We start from the raw sequence: 7810 nt of genomic DNA on the forward strand, positions 1-7810 counted from the left end.
CTCCCTCCCCCACATAATTCTTTTTTTATTATATCTTTTTATTTACAAGATATATGCATGGGTAATTTTTCAAACCTTCTGTTTCACATTTTCCCATCCTTCCTCCTACCCCTTCCCCTAGATGACAGGTAGTCCATTACATGTTAAATATGTTAAATCCAAGATATGTATACATATTTATACAGTTATCTTACTGCACCATAGAAACTATAGTTAGAGTTCTCTTTTTACTCATTTTTTTAAAAGTTAGAATCTGCTTTTAGGGCAAGGAAGGTTTTCCAAATTTCCTCTACGGGGGCAGCAAAGTGGCAGTATCTGTGCTGGGTCAGTGTTGACTCATTCCCAGTGCTTGCTGGGCGTGGCCAGGTCCCATGAAACTCTGGCATTTCCTCTCTATTTACCTTTAGTGTTTGTGTAGGATGTTTTATAACTTCTCTGCTGATCTACTGGCTTGCAGCCAAGGCAGAGTAGCCAACACTGCTATAGATTCTGCCCATAGATTCTCCTCCAGGGAGGTCTGCACCACCCCACAGAGACCATGCACCACCCTGGGTCTACACAGTGTGCTGGTGTCCTTCACTTTGCAACCTTCTCTAGTGCCTGACCAAAACAGACCTTTGAAGGCGATCTTCGAAAAGATAATTTCTTTCTGGTAATTTGCTGCCCTCCCAATATTGGTGGATTTCTGCCAGTCCAGAGCTAATTCAGAGGCTGAATTTCATAATTAGTGTGAGGGTGGTAGGAAAAGATCAGAAAGAAATGTGTGTCCTCTCTGCCATCTTGGCTCTGCCCCCTACATAATTCTTAAAGACATCACAATCTATTCCCAACTTTTTCATTTGAAGAACTCAGTAACATGCTGGGAAATTTTGTATTCTAAGCTCTAGCCTATAAGCAACTTGCTCATTTTAATGGAACATGGACATCTAAATACACATTTTTCTGAGAATCTTCACAGATAATGAGATTTTCATGTCTAAAGGTATACCCTCCTAAGATCTCTAAGGTTTATTTGGGCATTTTCTGCTTCAGCTTATTTTATTTTATCAATGTATTCAAGTCTTAGATATATATTGATTAACAAATATAAGTTGTCTCCTGATAATCCCTTATTACATAATTCTATTTTCTATTGGATAAAAACATAGAATATCTATTTTTCCTAATACTAGTATCAATGTTAATCTTTATCAGTGAAGTAACTGCAGACAGTTTTGGTATACTGATATTTAGATCTGCAGGATATTTTGGGGAGGGATGAAATAGATATTATATTTACCATATGTTGAAGGCTCTATTTTTAAAGATGTAAGATTTTTTTTGAATCACCAATGAATTAGAATTTATGGTCTATCACATCAGAAAAATCTGTCTTTGCCTTGTTTTATAAATAGCTACAACAGGACAATATTTAGATTAACTAAAATTCTTGTCAATTTTGACATTTTCCACTTTAAAGTTTGTTCAAGGCCTATCATTTCTGTGCTTAGAAAAGGACTAGCAATTAAACATGATGATTTCAGGACATTTTAAGATCTGTCATCAGGAGTCTCAGGGTTTCCTCTGGTCTGATATCTCTTGTTCTAAGAGTTCTTCCACCACCTTCGTTTTCTAAAACATGACTGCACTATGTTATATTCTAATATCCTCCTGTTTAATGTTCCTCTTCTACTCCCTCTAAGCATTGATATAGATTCTACAGCTGAATCAAACTCAGAATTCTGTATCCAAAGTTTTATAGGGAGCCCATGCAGTCTTCATTCCAGGTGTCCTCCATTATCTCATATTCTGGCTTCACTTTCCAATTCCCATTATTGCATTCAGAGGCAAGACATTCTATGTCTGACTCTCAGCTACTTCCCACATGAAACTTACCTAGATATTTAGAATTTTGGTTTCTAGGGATCATTTGGTATATACCATTTTTGCTTCTAAAGCCATATTATACCAATTTAGTCATTCTTATTTTTCATTAATTGAATTATGATTACAATGTACCTGGAACTTTCCAGTAAGATGTTTTCAAAATATAAATCTTCTCCCTTATAAATTGCTCTATTTAACATCATGTTTCTTATTCAAAATAGCTTGATGTTCACTATTATCAATAGTAATAAAAACAGTCTAAAAATGCTGCCTTTTTTATGAGCAGCTATTTTAGTTTTGAGGATTCTTTTTGTGAGTCAAAAACTTGAAAAAAAATCTCACCAAATGCTTTTGATAGTGTAGTTAAAAATAGTAAGTGTTTTGTTTTGTTTGGTTTTCTCATTAGTTTCCTTTATAGATCACTGATGTGCAATAAAAATTATTTTGGAAAAAGTGAATGAAAAATAATCTACCTTCTCCAATTCAGGATTCTATATTTTCTGATTATATTCCAGATATATTCTGGAGTGTATATTTCTATAAAACTCAACCCTTCTATGCTCAAAGTCATAGACTTGTTCAAAAATTCTGGCACCACAATTCATGTCTAATTGTTCCAATCGGAGTTGGGACTTACTCATAACCATGTTGGGAAATTCCATTTCCTAATCTCAAGTCTAGGACCAGCTTGTTTGCCTAAATATTATTTACAAGCCCGGACATTCAGTTTTGTAAGGACCTTCACAGTTATGAGATACTCATATTATGTTCCAGTTTTCCAAGCAATTCTTGTGAAATAGCAAGTTCTTATCCCAGAAACTAGAGTTTGAGGGTTCATCAAATACTAGATTACTATAGTCTTTGATAATTGTGTTATGTGTATCTAATCTATTTCAATGATCCACTATTCTATTTCTTAGCCAGTACCAAATATTTTGATGACTACTGCTTTATAATATAGTGTTAGGTCTGCTACTGGTAGGCCATCATCCTTTGTATTTTTTTCATTAATTACCTTGATATTCTTGACCTTTTGTTCTTCCAGATGAATTTTGTTATTACTTTTTCTCGTTCTATAAAGTAATTTTGGGCAACTTGATTGGTATGGTACTGAATAAGTGGACCAATTTAGGTAGAATTGCGATTTTTCTATTATATTAGTTCAGCCTACCCATAAGCAATTGATTTTTTTCCGATTGTTTATATCAGACTTTATTTGTGGGAGAAGGGTTTGTAATTGGATTCACATAGTTCCTGGGTTTGTCTTGATAAGTAGGCACCCAAATATTTTATTGTCTTCTATAATTTTAAATGAATTTTCTCTTTATATCCCTTGCTGCTGATGATTTCTGTGGAATTATTTTATAACAAACAAAAGCTGCTCATTGTTTCAAGTAGATTTTTGGATGATTTTCTAAGATTCTATAAATATATCATCATATCAGTTATGAGATTCTTGTGTCTAAAGGAACAATTTCCTGAATATCTACTTTGGCTTATTTTGCTTAAGTTTCTTTTATTATTTTATTTGAACAGTGCACTTGAATATTACCCATAGACTGATTTCCAAACAGTAGACATGTCCTTTCATAAATCCATGTTACAAAACACTATATTTTTATCAAATTAATTTCAGAGAATTTCACTCTTTGTTTTGCACAGATATTTTGGATTTGTTATTTTGTTTTGGGTGACCATAAAATAACTCGCAGGAAAACAGAATTTGTAAAATGGAAAAAGGAAATAACTCCTTAAAAAACAAAATTTGTGAAATAGAAAAAAAAATTCTATAGAACAAAACAACTCATTTAAAAGCTCAATTGGACAACTATAAAAAAAGTTTAAAAAATAGTAAGTGAAGAAAATAATTCACTAAAAATCAGAGTGGAACAAATGGAAATGAATGACTCGATGAGACATCAAGAATCAGTCAAACAAAACCAAAAAATGAAAAAATAGAAAAAATGTAAAATACCTACTTGGGAAAACAACTGCCCTGGAAAATAGATCTAGGAGAGGCAATCTAAGGATTATTGGACTCCCTGAAATACATGATAAAAAAAAAGCCTAGACATTATTTTTCAGGAAATTATCAGAGAACTGCCCAGATGTCATAGAATCAGAAGGTAAAATAGTCATTGAAAGAATTCACCAAACACCACCTGAAAGAGACCCCAAAATTAAAACTCCAAGAAATATTGTGGCTAAATTTCAGAACTATCAGACCAATGAAAAAATATTACAAACAGCCAGAAAAAAAACAATTCAAATACCAAGGATCTACAATAAGGATTACTCAGGATCTAGCAGCTTTCACTTTAAAGGATTGAAGCACCTGGAATCTGATATTCCAAAAGGGAAAAGAATTTGGAATGCAGCAAAGAATAAACTACCCAGCTAAACTGAGCATTTTCTTCCAGGGAAGAAGATGGGCATTCAAGGGAACAGATGAATTCCATTTATTTCTGAAGAAAAGGCCAGAGCTAAACAAAAAAAATATGGCCTCCAAACATAGGACTGAAGAGAAGCATAAAAAAGTAAAAATAACTCTTGAGAACTGTATTTCTGCTATGGATATACATAGAGAGTGAATGAATATATAATTGATTTTTCTGTTATAATATAAAAAGGAACTACAGTTGGAAAGGGGATTGTACTGAAAAAAGGGAAAAGTGGAAGTAAAATGAAGCAAATTATATCTTAGGAAAAGGCAAAGGAAACCTATCATATTTGAGGAAAAGAAGAGAGGGTGATGGATATTATGTGAATCTTACTCTCATCAGATTTGGCTCAAAGAGAAAATATTACACATATTTGGATTACAAAGAAACATTTCTCACCTTCTTAAAAAGTGGGAGGGGAAAGGCAAAAAGAGAAGGGGCAGGCTAAATATACAGGAAAACAGAAATAATAGGGGAAAGGTATAAGTAAGGTGGAGGGATTCTAAAGGATGAGGGCTGCTGGAGGCAAGGGGTGCTCATAAGTTAAATACTGGGGAGGGAGGAAAGGGGAAAACTAAAGAGAAAAGTATAATCTGGTGATAATAAGATTGTAGGAAATACAGAATTAGTAGTTTTAACTGAAAATGTGAATGGGGTGAACTCTCCCATAAAGCAGATGGAGAGAGCAGATTGGATTAAAAGCCAGAATCCTACATATGTTGTTTACATGAAATACATTTAAAGCAGAGTGACACATACACAGTAAAGGTAAAAGGCTGGAACAGAATCTACTATGGTTTAGGTGAAGTTAAAAAAAAAAAAGCAGGGGTAGCCATCCTGATCTCAGATCAAGCAAAAGCAAAAAAGTGATCTAATTAAAAGAGATAAGGAAGGAAACTACATAATACTAAAGGGTACCATAGATAATGAAGCAATATCAATACTAAACATATATGCATCAAGTGGTATGGCATGAAAATTTCTAAAAGAATTAGAGAGCTGCAAGAAGAAATAGACAGCAAAACTATAATAGTGGGAGATATCAACCTTGCTCTCTCAGAACTAGATAAATCAAACCACAAAATAATTAAGAAAGAATTTAAAGAGATAAATAGAATACTACAAAAGTTAGGTATCTTTGGAGAAAATTGAATGGAGACAGAAAGGAGAACACTTTCTTCTCAGCAGTCCTATTCAGTCCTATAGGCAGAACCTACACAAAAAATTTATTTTCAAAGGTTCTGATAAAGGCCTCATTTCCAGAGAGAATTGACTCAAATTTGTAAGAAATCAAGCCATTGTCCAATTGATATGAACAGACAATTTTCCCAATATCCAAAGGATATGAATAGAAAATTTTCAGATGAAGAAATTGAAGCTATTTGTAGTCATATTAAGAGATTCTTCAAATCACTATTGATCAGAGAATTGCAAATTAAAACAACTCTGAGAAACTACTACACATCTCTCAGATTGGCTAAGATGGTGAATGTTGAAGGGGATGTGGGAAAACTGGGACACTGATGCATTGTTGGTGGAATTGTTAATGAATCCAACCATTCTGGAGAGCAATTTGGAACTATACTCAAAAATTTATCAAACTGTGCATACCCTTTGACCCAGCAGTGTTTCTACTGGGCTTATATCCCAAAGAGGTCTTAAAGGAAGGAAAGGGACCCACATATGCAAAAAATGTTTGGGGCAGCCCACTTTGTAGTGGCTAGAAACTGGAAACTGAATGGTTGCCCATCAATTGGAGAATGGTTGAATAAGTTATGATATATGAATGTTATGGAATATTATTGTTCTATAAGAAACAATCAGCAGAATGACTTCAGAGAAGCCTGGAGAGACTTACATGAACTGATGCTCAGAGAAATGAGCAGAACCAGGAGATCATTATACACTTCAACAACAAGACTACATGAGGATCAATTCTGATGGGTGTGGCTCTCTTCAACAATGAGATAATTCACACCAGTTCCAATTGTTCAGTAATTAAGAGAGTCATCTACACCCAGAAGAGAGGAGTATGGGAAATGAGTGTGGACCACAATTTAGAATTTTCACTCTTTCTGTTATTGTTTACTTGCATTTTTTGTTTTCCTTCTTAGGTTTTTTTTTCTTTCTTTCTAGATCCGATTTTTCTTGTGTAGCAAGATAACTGTATAAATATGTACATACATATTGGATTTAATATATATTTTAACATTTTTAACATAGATTGGACTACCTGCCATCTAGGGGATGGGGTGGGGGGAAGGAGAGGAAAATTTGGAACAGAAGGTTTTGCAAGGGTCAGTATTTTAAAATTACCCATGATTATGTTTTGTAAATAAAAAGCTATAATAATTTTTTAAAAGACTTGTCCTTTGGAGTCTAAGAGCACTCTCTGCTCTAATATCCCTTATTATAAGTGCTCTCCCACCTCCTTTGTTCTCTTGACCAAGACTTCGCAATATGATGGGTTAAAATCTACCTCTTATAATTTCCTTCTTAGTCCTTGAACATCTTCCATCCTTCCTTTTCTGTTCCCTCCCAAGATTAGTGTTATAAATTCCATGGCCAAATCAAGTTCAGGATTCTGGATTCAAAGTTGCCATCAAGCTCACATAATCTGGGTTCCAGTGCTCTCCATGATCACATATTGTGAATTCACTTTCTACTCCCTATTGGGATGTTCAGAGACAGGACTTAACCACTGGTTTGGACATTTTCTTTCTGTACTCTTAACTACTTTCACCATTCTCACATGAAAAGCACCTTGGAACCTAGAACTTTACAATTCTAGGGACCAGTGGCAGGTAGGTGGATAGAGCACCAACCCTGCATTCAGGAGGACCTGAGTTTGAATCTGGTCTCAGACACTTAACCCTTCCTAGCAGTGTGATCCTGCACAAGTCACTTAACCCCAATTGCCTCAGCAACAACAACAAAATAATAATTCATTCATTAACTAATTAATTAAGTTCTAGGGACCATACAAGGCATTGGTTTGTTATTCTAAAGGTATATTAAGAAAATTTATGTCAAGTTACTACGTTTTATTTTACTATTTGAATTACATTAGTCCAATCAATATAATGATTTAAAAATAAAAATCTTCTCTCTAAAAAGATGTATATATTGAACATCTGGATAATCTTTTCCAAAATTACTTAATATGCATTTTGATGAATAATATTAGAAAAAGCAATCTTTACTAAGGAAATATAAGCAGCAAGATTTCTTTTAGGGTTTAAGTTTTGTGATTTTGAAGTGTTTATTTAGCTAGTCAAAAAATTGACTAATCTCACCAAACACTCATTTTAAAAATAAGTAGATTTTTTAGGTAATCATCCATTTATTCTGATATAATTTTTATTTGACACCAGTGACAAATAAGAAAAATTAACAAAGAAGCTAAAGAAAGCATAAACCAAAAATCTCTTCAGCCATGTTTATTGGAATATATGTATAATTACCAATAAAAAAATCTATCTTCTTATTTCTAAATTAAAATG

This window comes from Sarcophilus harrisii, chromosome X (genome assembly GCF_902635505.1).
Source record: "Sarcophilus harrisii chromosome X, mSarHar1.11, whole genome shotgun sequence".
NCBI lineage: Eukaryota > Metazoa > Chordata > Mammalia > Dasyuromorphia > Dasyuridae > Sarcophilus > Sarcophilus harrisii.